Source organism: Salvelinus fontinalis, chromosome 35 (genome assembly GCF_029448725.1).
Source record: "Salvelinus fontinalis isolate EN_2023a chromosome 35, ASM2944872v1, whole genome shotgun sequence".
In the NCBI taxonomy this organism is placed as follows: Eukaryota; Metazoa; Chordata; class Actinopteri; order Salmoniformes; family Salmonidae; genus Salvelinus; species Salvelinus fontinalis.
This window is the reverse complement of record NC_074699.1, coordinates 10,699,006-10,714,080: the sequence shown is the minus strand read 5'-3', so window position 1 is coordinate 10,714,080 and position 15,075 is coordinate 10,699,006. Positions and strand designations below refer to the sequence as shown.

The following is a 15,075-nucleotide window of genomic DNA, read 5'->3' as shown; positions in this document are numbered from 1 at the left end:
TCGGTCCTATGACTTTAACGACCGGTCGTAAACTTTCTATCTCTGGTCCTGCAGTATTAAACAAAGGAATCTGATGTATGTTACGTTCCCCAGTTTCTGTGCTGTTTTGGGTTTGTTTGTGTGTGTTTCAGGATGGCTTCCTGGATTCCAAGCAGCTGATTGGTCGGCCCCATTGCAGATTGGCACTCTGACCCCGCCCTCTCGTCAGGGGATACAACTGTCTATAATTACCGACTCCTTCTGCAGCTTGAAAAAACAGTGTTCCTTTGTTAGGAAAAAGAGAGCTTCTTTGTATGTCCTGTGTTTCGTTTTTGGTCTGTATAATTTGCTGTAAAGTATTTTGTAGCTGGTCTTGCAGAGGTATGTGTATGTCAAAAGGACTGTGTTTTCTATTATCGAAATTGTTAATTTTACGTTAGTAATTATTCTGTTTTTGTTCCCAGGGGGGAAGGGGAAGGCACCTTGGGAGTGTTTAGCAAGAGGCCTGCGGGCATACATATACCCATAGTATGTACTCTGACTATGCACACTAGGTAAGACCTGGGCGGACCACCCCCCCTGTATTTTGGTTAGCATGCCAGGAGGCGTTAAGAATAAGTAAGTAGTGGGTAGGTAGGAGAGGGGGCTCTTTAACTTTTACTTTGTTTGCTTTGGTTCTGTCCAGCCTCTTTTCCCCAAATTACCATTTGAAGGAAGAATAAATTCCCTGTAAACGGTAATATTATCTGCCTCTATCGTCCTTACCCGGACCTACAGTCACATACCTATTTTACTCCACGGGGAGTTGAGTGTAGCAGGGTGTTGCGTTCCCTCCTCCAAGAGGCGTGCGTAACAATTGTGTTGAGAGAATCTGCCACAAACTCCAACATTCAAAAGTGGATAATGAAACAATATTTATAAGATAAAGAAGGTGGTAATTGGTTGGTGGGGATCCAAACAATAATCATGTCATATAATTTGTTTTGTGATGTCATTAAAGATGGTTTAGAAAGATAATTGTAACTCTACAAATGTTTATGTCCCAGTTTTCAAATTTACATCTGTTGTAAAACGTATATTATTAAATATGAAACTATTTGTGGAAAGATAGCAATGTGATTTGGGCCTTCTAAATGAGATAATTGTTGTCATGTAAAGTTTTACAAAGTCAGTAACCCACATGAGCTCAGACATTATGCCAAAAAGGATGAAACACCCCTTTTGCCAGAGTGCTTATAAAGGACAAAATGGTTAGAAACTCCACATGAGTGAAGAAGAAAATCTCTAAAGACCAAAACCTGCCGGTGTGTAAAATGGTCCTAGCTGTACCCTGAATAATCAACCATTGAGAATGTGAGGATCATCCACACTTTGAAATGGTTTAAAACTTCCAGACCAAAAATGGTAAGACTCAAACTCTCAAGTGGAGAATATAAAGACTACATTGGAACATTCAGTCTGCAGCTGTTTAAGTACTTTGGTAAACTCAACCAAAGACCACCGCGTGTGTAACATTTGAAGAATCGAGTCTAACGAAGGCGAGAGGGGAAGAACATTTCCCTCTCACCACCGTGTGGTACATCTGAAGGATCCATACTAACGATTACTCCGAGACAAAGAGGCCTAATACAACTACAAAGGACATTGTGACCTCTAGTGGACAAACCAGAGACTTCTGTCGAACAACTCCCCATAGATGGACCGGGCGATTTCAACAGAGAGAAACGACAAAGACATACAAGCGTAAATATATACATTGCAATTATTTTCGAATGAGCGGTCGTTCATGTGTATTCATGTGTACGTTCAAAGTATTCACATTCCCATGAGTATAGATTTCCAACCCTATATACGATGGGTCCCCTCTCTGTCTCCCGCTCTTTCTTTCCCCAACCGTTTCCATTGTGTAACAAGCCATCATATCGGGTTAGTCCACTAGGGACTTTTCATTACATTACGTTAGTAATCAATTCAACCTATACTGTGTGTGTTATGTATTCCTGTGTGGTTAGTTAGTAAATAAATAAATAAGCCAATTGTGTATCGCTGAATCATCATTTAGACTAGGGTTTGTGTAGATTTACAAGTTCAACGACATCAAAATGAGACTGGTATGGAGTAATAATGATTAACGGATGACAACTATATATTCTGATATATTTTTGAGTTAATTTGGGAAAAGGTAACTCATTCAACAAACCTTTTCTGTGATGCCCCAGGATTGCTAATGAGTTAATTGTTACATGATTAATTTAATCACGTAATAATTAAACATAGTTAATTATTCAATGAAATAACAGTCATCACATTAATGATAGTCACGTCACGACATATGTCAATGTCTATGTGTTGTGACTTAAGTTTCAAGTAGCTCATAGGAGCAGAAGCATGTCTACTGTTACTGTGTGAGACAGCTTGATTTACCAGTATGCCCCCTGGACAGGACACCGGTCTCTAACAGACCCTTACCACCTTTTACCACCAATCTCAATGCTGAGGGCCAAAAAGTGCCTCTTTGGGTCTCATTTTTACAGTTTTAGTATGACTCGGCAGGAGATTAACCTGTTGAGGATGGGGGCGCTGTTGTGACTATTTATGCTAATCGTGTAATTTTTGAAACGGCTTCCCACAAAGTTCTTGATCGTACAATATGCATATTATTATTATTATTGGATAGAAAACAGTCTATAGTTTCTATAGGAGTTGAAATTTTGTCTCTAAGTGGAACAGAGCCCATTCTACAGCAATTTCCCTGACATGGAGTCAGATTTCAGAAATTTTGGCCACTGTTCTGGAGTCAGTTAAAAGGGCACTGTTATTGCTATGAGTATACGGACACTGCTTACGTCTTCCCCTGGATGCATTTACGTGATGACGATTTGAATGGGGTCGATTGCGCGTTCACAGGCACTATAAATTAAAAAACCCTGTAGCTAGCAAGTCTTTTCTTGGTGCGTAACGCGCGTGGAGGACACCGACCCGCTCCTGTTCCAAGCGTTAGTGTTGGGAGTAATCTTTCTCCGGTCATGTTAAGACTCGTTATAGGAGTTAAAAACATCATAAGGTAGTTAATTTAAAGCGTTTTATAGCAATTTATATCCGTTTAGTGCGATTTTGGGACATTTATTTCTGAAACGCTGTAAATTGCTGGGCACGCTTCCAGTTCATCCCGAACGCAGTTGGCATTTCCACATGGCAAGAGGACAGCTTTCCACCAAAAGACGATTGGACCCAAGAAAGGATCCTTTGCCCAAGATACTGATGGAAGAACAGCTCAAAGTAGGACATTTTTATTATGATAAATCGTGTTTCTGTCGAAAAATGTTAGTGGCTTAGGACGCCATGTTTTTTGACGTAGCTTCGCTTGGCGCAAACTGTATTGAAAAGTAAGGATAATTTAAAAAATGTAATTCCGCGATTGTATTAAGAATTAAATTGTCTATCAATCCCTGTCCACCCTATATTTTTTAGTCACGTTTATGAGTATTTATGTATAAGAGTAGATCACTGTCTAAGTGGCGCATGGACATTTTCTGACCAGCTGAGCTACATTTCACATTGTCTAACCATGATTTTGGTGGCTAAATATAAACATTTTCGATCAAACTCTATATGGATTGTGTAATATGATGTTACAGGAGTGTCATCTGAAGAATTCTGAGAAGGTTAGTGAAAAAAATTATATATTTTGGCGATGTTTACGTTATCGCTCACTTTGGCTAGAATCAATGCTGGGCTGCTATGTGCTATGTGCTATGCTAATATAACGATTTATTGTGTTTTCGCTGTAAGACACTTAGAAAATCTGAAATATTGTCTGTATTCACAGGATCTGTGTCTTTCGATTCGTGTATGCTGTGTATTTTTACGAAATGTTTGATGATTAGTAAGTAGGTAAACACGTTGCTCTAAGTAGTTTTTCTATTCCATTTGTGACGGTGGGTGCAATTGTAACCTATGCCATCTACCTGAAATATGCACTTTTTTCTAACAAAACCTATCCCATACCATAAATATGTTATCAGACTGTCATCTGATGAGTTTTTTTCTTGGTTAGGGGCTATAAATATCTTAGTTTAGCCGAATTGGTGATAGCTACTGGTGTTGGTGGACAAATAAAAGATGGTGGATTATGCTAATGTGTTTTTAGGTAATAGATGTACATCTTTACATATTGTGTCTTACCTGTAAAACATTTTAAAAATCGGACATGTTGACTGGATTCACAAGATCTGTGTCTTTCATTAGCTGTATTGGACTTTAATGTGTGAAAGTTAAATATTTAAAAAATATATTTTTTTTGAATTTCGCGGCACTGGTTTTTCAGTGGGGGTGGGGGGGGAGTGCCGCTAGCGGCACTCTCATCCTAGACAGGTTAAACTCCTAACCTTTCATCTCACTCTAACCACAAGGCCTCTAAGAAAGTTACCGTAATTGTACAACCTTAGACACAAGACAGGGCGGCAAGGGGGGCTGGTCAGGGTAAGAGGTCCATCAGCTGAGGTAATGCCTTGATGGATCACTCTCCAGAGGGGGGTCAGCACCTCTCCCATGCCACACTCAGCCTAAGGGGGGAGAGCCTCAGCTAGGCTGAGCTGAGCAAGTGGGCCCGAGCCTGAGCCAGGGACCACCGAGGCTATGTGCCAGTCAGTCCTTAGGGGTATAGGGAGTGTGGTGGTAGGGTGTGTGTTTGTGAGTCATTGTTACACACACCCATTACCACACACATACAAACTCTCAATCCGCAGTTCTCAACCAACTCAACCTTTTATATGCAGCGCTCCACATGGCCCCCGTCAGTGTCACATTCCGTCTTCCGGCACACAAGACGCCATGATCATCACAGAGACAGTGGGAGACTGCGGAAATCTTGCCGTACCTGGAATGATTGGGAACTATTACTGCAGGCCCTTCAGTCATGCTCAACAAGTCTCTGTTTATTATCAGATGGCAGCCTTCACTTCCCGCTGCCATGTGACACTCACACAGAAAATGGTATTGACAACTAACAGGCTTTCAATGGGGGGAGGAATGTGTTTGTGTGTGTTGTTTGATAGAACCTCCTGGGCATAATTAGGGATGTGTGATTGGTTGACACACACACACAAACGCGAAACCCACACTTACTTGTAGGGGAAGGCACAAACACACACCCACTCACCGACGGTGTCTCAGGGAGAGTTGGGATATGCAAAAAAACACATTTCCAATTGACAAATTGTGAATGCACACTTCCTCATGTGTGAAATAGTACAAATGTAAGCACCCACCAAATTATTATTATTAATTTTGCACAGCCACAGACCTCCCCCACCCGACACACACTCATATTAATTTAAAATATTTGACTTCCAACCAGAGTTCAGGATATTAAAAGAGATACAACCATAAAACCAAAACAACAACAATGGAATCCTATGGAGAGGCTGCCCACAACAACTGACAAAGATCAATCCCTAGCCAGCCGCTTGGCCTTTTTTTCCCAAAAGGCACAGTTGGCTTCAACTCAGAGTTTGCTGAAAATTAACACAAAAACCTGAAATTCGAGGCTGTCAAAAATTGCAAGTAAAGACAGGTATTTTAAGCAAAAATGCTGCTTTCCTTCCTCCTTGAATAAGTCAAATGAACAGTTTAGTTTCTGCAATATGAACATATTCCCCTGTTATCATCCATAAACACCCCCCCCCCCCCCACACACACACACCTAGCCCCACTACACACACCTAGCCCCACCACACACACACACACAATTTCACAGCAATACACACACCTAGCCCCCCATGATGATCTCATGAATGCCACGTCCATAACAGTGTGTGCTAATTTAATTACCTATCCTGCCAAACAGAAGCCATTTAAATGATTTACCACTGTGGCAGGCAACGTCTATTACAGCTCTGAAAAGAACAAGCATGCATCCCAAATTTCCCCCTATTCCCTATTTAGTGCACTACTTTGACCAAGGGCTCTGGTCAAAAGTAGTGCACTTTATAGGGAACAGGGTGTCATTTGGGACACATGCCGTACTCACCAGGGTTTTTCTAACTAATGATCTGAGCGTATGTAGACGGCAGAGCTGTACAGCTCTGAATCACACCATACGCTCTGAAATGACTATGGGCTGCACTCAATCAAAGCAGCATTTCCTGGAGAGTTTAGAAAACAGCATCTTTCAAGAGATTCTGGAGTCATGCACCAAGCAAAATAATGTTTTTATCATGTGAAAAGAACATGATCTTAATTGTATTATTGACTGATCGTGATGTTTTTTACTTAATCTCAGAAACCCTGTTAGCAATTTTGATGGAACGATGAGCTGTGCAGGTTCAATCGACTATTACTTTGATTTGAGAAAAGGGGGACAGGTTAGATGAGAGACGATGGGGGCATTGTTTTTTTCATCACGACATTCCTCACACCAATCCCCCTGCAGACCACAACAAACTGCGTCATGTGATCTGGCATCATCTGGCATGATTACGCTTCGACTGGTCCCAATGGTGGCCAAGCTCACATGTAGCGACTCTTATCGATCGCTTTCCCCTGCCAAACCGTGTGCTTAATCGGATAGAAAAGAAAACTGCAAGTATGCATACACACACACACCACAAGGATTTATGTTCATACACACAAACACATACACTTACTATATATACAGTACTGCGTGTGGATCAGTCAGTCAGGTATAATCAGAGGTAGACACAGAAAGACGTCTTCCTAACAAACCACTGAGCAAAAGAGTCACATGTCATACACTGAGGCATGGGCGTAATTTTTACTAGGGACTGGGGGACTTGTCCCATCCCACTTTAACCAAAGGTTCTATAATTCAAATAGATGTGACACTAGATGCACTAAGGTGTTTCATTGGATGTTTCATCTTTCTGGGGAAGGACTCAGAGACCCCTGCTAGATGTTGTCCCCTCTATATCTCAAATCAAAGTTATGCCTCTCACTGTAAGCCTCATGAAGCACTTCTCAATAAAGTACCTGGTACCTTTCTAAGCTATACTTCAACAACATAGCAATAAAGTGAGTCCTTCTTTATGTCTTCTCTTTATATAGTTGGTTGTATATTTTCTATTTCATATTGTAAGGGTTGACAGTGCCTGAGAAGCCTTTAAATGTAGATTCCTTGATGTGGTGAATGTGATGGCTCCCATTAGACGGGTCAGAGTAAAGCAGCCCTTGGTTTAATCATGAGATGGTAGAATCTATCAAAGCAAGGAATAAGGCCTTTAAAGACATGCAAGAACTCTCAAGAGCAGCCTGATTTTCTTCAATATAAACATCACAGAAATGAAGCACAGAGCAGGATGGATGAAGCTAAGAGGGGTTACTATGCTGAGAAAATCACAGAGAACAAAAATTACTTTAAAAAGCTTTGGAAATAATTTAAGGAACTAGGCTGTAGTAGTACTACCAAAAACAAACTATTGGACTGAACATCAGGGGGGCGATGGTATATGAAAAAGCAGAGGTTGCCAATGAATTCAACTCTCTTTTTTTTACCTATGTTGCCAGCAAGCTGCCCACCAGTTCTGGTTTGTTTTGGAAACAACCGAGTCAAGAAGTATTATGCAGAGTTAGGGGTTCAGCCAACTATTTTTCTTTTGAAAAGGTAGCAACAGCCAACGTAGCCAGTATGCTAACAGAGCTTAAATGCTTCAAAGCCACAGGCCTGGATAATATTCCTACAAGGTTTCTTAGAGCAATTTGCCTCTTGTATTACGCATATGGTTAATGTGCAATCATTTTGTTAACTGCTTTTCATGTCTATAGGCTTGATCAAGTTGTTTACAGTAAGACTAGAGTAACTTATTCTCTCATTTTAAACTAGTAACACCAAAACCATTGGTGCAACACAATAGGGAAGGGGTTCTGTAAACATTTTGATATCTGAAAATTCTCACGACCCCTATCATTTGAAAAAAAATATGTAATTAACAGCCAATGTTTTTTTTTTTTTTATTGGGGCTATGGCAGTCAATTGCAAAATGTTCTAACAGTATTTCTGATTGCATTCTCAACTCACCATCATATACTTTTAATCTGGGGCTATGACAGTCAATTGCAAATCAGCCAAACATAATTTATCTTATCTCACCATCTCTAATGATATGGGTGTGCATGATGCATGTTGCGTCAGAGCTTCTCAAAGTCAAGGGGGGTGGTCGACAGTTCACACCTCATCTCTCCTGTCACATCCAACCTGGATTGATATTTGTTTTTAATGCAAATGAGAGCACTGAATCAGCCTACCTTGAGTTTTAATGCTCGGAGGGAGACGGCACAGTCAGGAACCAAATCTCCTCCATAGTGACCCGTGAATGCATTGTCTGCAGCATTCGGTCACATGACAGCTAGATCAGCTTTTCGATTTCACTTACAGGCATGTCAAATGAGCCAGGATCACAGTCAAATTCATTTTGTTGATTCAGTCAATCACTTTTTTGTATTTCCTATGCATGCTTGCATTCAGTTCGTTCAGTTTCCCAAATATGTCTGTTACATATTCAAAGAGGGCGGCAGCGTAGCCTAGTGGTTAGAGCGTTGGACTAGTAACCGGAAGGTTGCAAGTTCAAATCCCCGAGCTGACAAGGTACAAATCTGTTGTTCTGCCCCTGAACAGGCAGTTAACCCACTGTTCCTAGGCCGTCATTGAAAATAAGAATTTGTTCTTAACTGACTTGCCTAGTTAAAAAAAATAAAAAAAAACATTTTCTTTCCGTTACACAGAAAGTCAACAAAAGTCAATTTTTTACATTCATTGTGAATGACAACAGTAACTTTCGCAATTCCCAAAATCTTTCCAACAAACCCCTTCGATAACAACCAAGCCTCGGTGTGAAATAGAACATTGTCATGCTCTGATCCCATATCTCCACATAGTTTGTGAACAGGCGTGCTCGTGTAGTTTTCAATTGAAGTTACCTGCTGCATATCTCCGAGTTCTGCACTCAGCTCTTTTGCCACCAGTTGCTTTCGGTGTATTCATTATAGCTCAGTGGGTGTATCATACAATGCGTCCATGTCACGATCGTTAGAATGATTGGACCAAGGCGCCGCTTGCGTAGAGTTCCACATGTTTACTAAAATGAAACTCAAAGAAAACAATAACAAAAAATGAAATGTGAAGAAATAGAGTGCACACAGGCGATACACAAAAACAAGATCCCACAAAGGGGAAATGGCTGCCTAAATATGATCCCCAATCAGAGACAATGATAAACAGCTGCCTCTGATTGGGAACCATACCAGGCCAACATAGAAATACAATCACCTAGATGACCCACCCTAGTCACACCCCGACCAAACCAACATAGAGAATAAAAAGCTCTCTATGGTCAGGGTGTGACAGTCCATATGGCAGATGGAGAATCATTCATAACTAGAGTGCAGAGACCTGCACACTGTGTTGTGATAGATGGAGCCCCATCTGTGCAAAAATCCCACCATTCAATCCCATGGAATATGTTTTTCGTCAATATAGCCACGCAGTACACTGAATATCCCCTGTGTCGTTTCATGCTCGGGAAACGTGAGACAGAACAAAATGTTCTCGTGAACAGCATCCCCCAACAAAGTCAATGCATGGGCTTCTCGGCTCTAACATCCATTTGGAGAGCATAAGGTGCAGAGTTTTTGAGTCGTTCAGTCAGAGTTGTCTCTTGATTGCTAGCTATAGCATCAATTCTTAGTTTCAAAGTGTTATCTGACAGAGGTATTGATGTACATTTCTGTGCCTCTGCCTCCCCACACATTGTTTTCACAATATCAATTGCAGACGGTAATATCAAAGTCTCTGCATATCCATTCACCCTGGGATTGATTCATGTGGAACGGTTAAGTGTGGCCTTTTCACACGACCTAATGGCGCTCTCTGGTTAAATTTTTACTTTTATATATGAATAATTGACATTTAGATTTTTTTTATCAACCAGATTCCACATGACTGATTATGAGAGACAAAGACGATATTATAATATTTTTGATTAAAAAAATATATATATATATTTGGAAAATCCCCAAAGACCCCATTTTCATATCAGGCGACCCCTCGTTTGGGAACCGCTGCAATAGGGAAAGGAAAAGTGAGAAGAGAAAGTTAGATTAACTTCTTGAGAATACAGGGGGTGCTGTTTTCGCATTAGCATAATTTCCTCTACAGATTAAACTGCCTCTTATTCAATTATTGCTCTTACTATATGCATATAATTAATACCATTGGATAGAAAACAATCTATAGTTTCTAAAACCGTTTCAATTTTGTCTCTGAGTGAAACAGAAGTCATTTGACAGCACTTTCCCTGACCAAGAAGAAGAATGCAAGATGTGTATGCTCGCTTCAACGCTCTGCCTATATATGGTCACGCCACCTATGACCCGAAACACACTTCATTCGTCTTCCTCTGGGTGTCAAGAGGACGTCAGAGGAGAAAGTTTTTGTTTATCTTGTACTGACGTGAAATAAGACCTATTTCTTTGGCGTGACCGACAACTTCCGGTTCTCTGAATCGCGCGATTTGGAGGTGGGATTGTCTACAGTTTTGCTGCCGTTACGGATGAAAACTATCTCCGTCTCGAAGTTTGTTTGATACATGTGACCATATCATCTTAATGTATGTTTTTTCAATATAGTTTAATCAGATTATTTGAATTTTTTCGGGAGTTTTGCCGTGTTCCGTTCTGTGAGTTTTTTTACTTTGGACAGAACCGTGCCAGTCGACCAGTACCTATGCTAAATGAAGAGGGAAAGTTGCCATTATGAATGGATTGAACGACTCATCAGGACTAAGGACACCTTGATCAACATTCTGATGAAAGATCAGCAATAGTAAGACCCAATTTACGATGTTATTTCATATATCTGTCGTGCATGTGAACTGGTCGGGGGCGCCCAGCTGGTTCTGGCTGGCGTGGCTATGCTAATTTAGCGCTACATTTTGTTTTCGCTATAAAACATTTAATAAATCAGACGTATATGACGTTGGTCTCTGTAATTGTTCTGGCTGCGTCGGCACTATTTCAGATTGCAGCTACAATGTAGAACTGTGATTTATACCTGAAAAATTGAAATTTTTCAAAAAAAATCTATGCTATACCATAAATATGTTATCAGACTGTCATCTTATGAAGTTGTTTCTTGGTTAGTGGCTATATATATTTTTATTTAGTCGAATTAGTGATAGCTACTGACGCAGGAAAAAACAGTTGGAGTAAGAAAATGGTGTCATTTTGCTAACGTGTTTAGCTAATAGATTTACATATTGTGTCTTCCCTGTAAAACATTAAAAAAATCTGAAATGGTGGTTTTATTCACAAGATCTGTGTCTTTCATTGGGTGTCTTGGACTTGTGATTTAATGATATTTAGATGCTACTATTTAATTGTGACGCTATGCTAGCGATGCTAATCAGTGTGGGGGGTGTGGGGGGTGCTCCCGGATCCGGGTTAGGTACTCTGTAGAGGTTAAATCAAAATGACACCGAACAAAACAATAAACTTTACAAAAACAAACCGTGAAGCTCAAAGGCCATGTGCCCTAAATAATGTCAACTTCCCACAAAGAGGTGGAAAAAAAGGGTACCTAAGTATGGTTCTCAATCAGAGACAACGATAGACAGCTGCCTCTGATTGAGAACCACACCCGGCGAAACGTAAAGAAATACACAACATAGAACATAGAATACCCACCCCAACTCACGCCCTGACCAAACCAAAATAGAGACATAAAAAGGATCTCTAAGGTCAGGGCGTGACACCTGAAAAGAAATGCTACAAGTCTTTAACTCGCTAGCATGGTTACTAACTAAAGCTTTTAAAAGTGTCTGGGTCTTCACAATGAACACATTGCTGAATCTATGATTAGTTAGTTTAGTTGTTCATCTCTAAACGGCTGATAAGCAGGACGAGTGAGCTATCGTGTCCGGCGCGTTAACAGCTACCATTAGCTAGTTTGGCAAAAGGCTGGTAAACACCATTGTCATGATGTTGCCCTCTTTGGGTACAGCAAGCCCCATCCCCCTCTCTCTGCCTCCTACAACCAGGCTGCTGTGGTCAGAGAGGTCTTAAATTCCCAGGGAAGATCCTGCCTCATGGCCACACAGTATAGAGACAGAGTGAAGTTTCATAGAGAACAAAGGAATTTCTTCCACCTCACAGAACTTGAGGTCCGAACAACATTTATGTTCCGAAGAAGGTATAAAAGATTGGTGAAGAATCCAGCTACGAACTGGTCCGTTTGGTACAATTTTGTAAGATTCATGAGAGACGGTGCGGCCACATTACCATAACGCAGTTTATATAATAGTCTCAGATATGAGGTTTACATCTAATTGTTGTATAAGATGAATGACTGAGGATGATACTGTTTGTAAAATTGTGTAATGTGATTTTGGACTGTTTAATGAAGGAAACTCCAATTCCCTTTTGAGTTGAACTAAATCAGAGGACCGCCCATGAGCCCAGTTAGGGTCAGGCATCCTGGGACAGGCCTTTTCTGCCCTTCCGAATAAAACCCCCAATCGGGTTTTCTATCACCAGACCATGTTTCTCTCAATCACGAGAGGACAAAGGTTGCAGACCAGCTTACCTCGATAACGAGAGGGCCAAGGTTTTAGACCAGACTGCTGAATCTTTTAACCATCCCACGTGGTTAAACTCTTAGACTATCGATACCGACAGAATAAGAACAAGTCTTTGATATTAATTACTAGCTGTCTGCAGCTAGGAATTCGGTCTCATTGAACGCGAAGAACGACAACCGCCGAAACACCTATCCATAACAACATGAATGAATGTCACTCTGAACAATCCACTCTAACCACGACAGAGACAGAGAGAGAGGACAGAAACTAACTTTTCAGCAGAGATCCCGACGACACACTGAGCGTAAATATATATATATTGATTGCAATTGTTCCCGAAAGAGTGAGCGTTCATGTGCAAAGGATTAACATTTCAATTGTTATAATTATCAACTCTGTAGTGACTTCTCATCTGACCCCCACTCCCCTTTTGTATAACAAGCCGCCATGACAATTTAGCCCACTAGGGCACATTCCCCTATCATTTCTTGTAACCAAATTTACTTTGTTTGTTCATGCATTTCTGTGAATTACTTAGTTTGTAAATAAATTATTTAAGAAAAGTGATGTATGGATGACTCAAATTGAAGAGTTAGTGAACAATTACGACGTTTTGAATTGATGTATGGTAAAAAATGAAAAATTGAAAATTGATGTATGGATGACTCATAGTGAAGGTATAGTGAACAATTTACGACGTTTTGAATGAGACTAACGTGAGGTAAAGTAAATAATTCACTAATTCGAAGACTAATTGATCAGATATAAAATATATGAAAAAATATATTAGGAAAATTATAACTTTGTAATCTGAATATTTTCCTTGGTGCCCCGACTTCCTAGTTAATTACAGTTACATGATTAATCAGTTTAATCGCGTAATACTAATTACAGAGAATCTTTGATAAAAACTTAAAAGTCTTCATTTAATGATAGTAAAGACACGACACCATTGACTTAAATGTTGAATTCAAAATTCATATGAATGTAATTTGTTGAACATTTTAACATATTTTGGTGAATAAATAAACAGTTTACATTTAAACAGTTATTCCTTATCCTTCTGGAAATCTTTCTCCCAAGTGGGGACTTCTGTCCTCCAGCAAGAAGGTGGATGAAAACTGACTTGACAGCCCAACCCACCTCCAATATACTTAAGCAATAATTCCCGAGAACCTGAGAATTATCGTGTGACAACTCCCGACAAGGGCTGTTCTGACGCCAGAGGCGAAGCCCTTGGAGGGAGTTGTCATGCGACTGTTCCCGGGTTTGAGGGCATTATTGCTTTTATAAAACGGTTGCAAACATATTTATATAAATATTAATTACATTCTATTATCAAAAACAGTATTTTAACAAGTACATTTGCTTTTGCATTCTGAAGTTGCTACCCAAGCTGGCTGGTCATTAGTTCTTTTGTCATGTTTTGACCCAGTCGTTCATTATATTCATTCAACGTTGCTATGCTAAACAAATCATTGGCATGTAGATAGCTAGCAGAGATTCAATGATGATGAGAGAGAATAATTTCAATCAATAATGATTTAATACATATCCAATAGGCCTACATAGGCCGCACTGTGCTGGTTAATGAACGACTGGAATTCTGAGTGTTTTCGGTTTCCATTGTGAGTTAGTTTCAGGCTCATTCTTGGGCTAGGTAGCCTACTGGCAAGGGAGATTGCAATTGTAAAATGATACGTTGTTGCACAGGTCGTAGAGACAGACAGGTAGGTTTTAACAACTCCCAACTGTTGCAAACCAAATAGTGGCATGGAAAAATACTGTGTAGACACTTTTTTTCCATAGGGAGATGAAGTTTATGAATTTCCTGACTGGGTTGCGGTACAGTGGAATTACGAGATGACTATGTCATGTTTTTTTGCGGGATTTGTTGTCCCACAACTTCTGCATATCAACCAATTAGCATCCAGGATCCAACCAACCCGTTTTATAAACACCCAGATTTAGAAAGGAGGGGTGGGGTGAGAGAGCAGAATGGTGAGAGGCTTTGTGAGAAATGTATGAAACTGCAAAGGCAGAGGAAACTTGGGGAGAAGATTTCACAATCTTGGAGGGTAAGGGAAAATGCTGTTTTATTAAAAAAAACGGTAACAAATTAAATGATTTAGCAGGCGTATTTTCACTATAGTGCATACTTGTAATGTATGAAATAAAAATCTGCTCATTTTTCCATTTACTAAAATGGAGAGAGAGCAAAAAAGAGAGTGAGAATTAGCTCTGGATGGTTAATAGGGGATCAAGAGGCTCAGCATGATACCGACTGTGAGAAGGAATCACAAACGCAGACAGAGAGAAAGACGATAAGACCGAGATATAGAGATCATTTGAGGCATGAAGATGGATGGATAGAGATGGATATAAAAGCATAATAGGTAGATTGAGAGTGTGAGAAAGTGACTGAGAGAAAATAACCCTCTGACAGAAAACGGTTTGCGCCCTATTTTCTTTTGACACTTGAGGTAGATAAAAAGTTGGCTCCATG

At 40.2% G+C, this 15,075-nt stretch overlaps 1 protein-coding gene across 2 annotated transcripts in view; it reads right to left on the bottom strand.

Annotated features, from left to right (window-relative positions):
- LOC129834321 (ALK tyrosine kinase receptor-like) overlaps positions 1-15,075 on the bottom strand; it is a 733,537-nt gene that overhangs the window by 303,936 nt on the left and 414,526 nt on the right. The window lies entirely within an intron of this gene.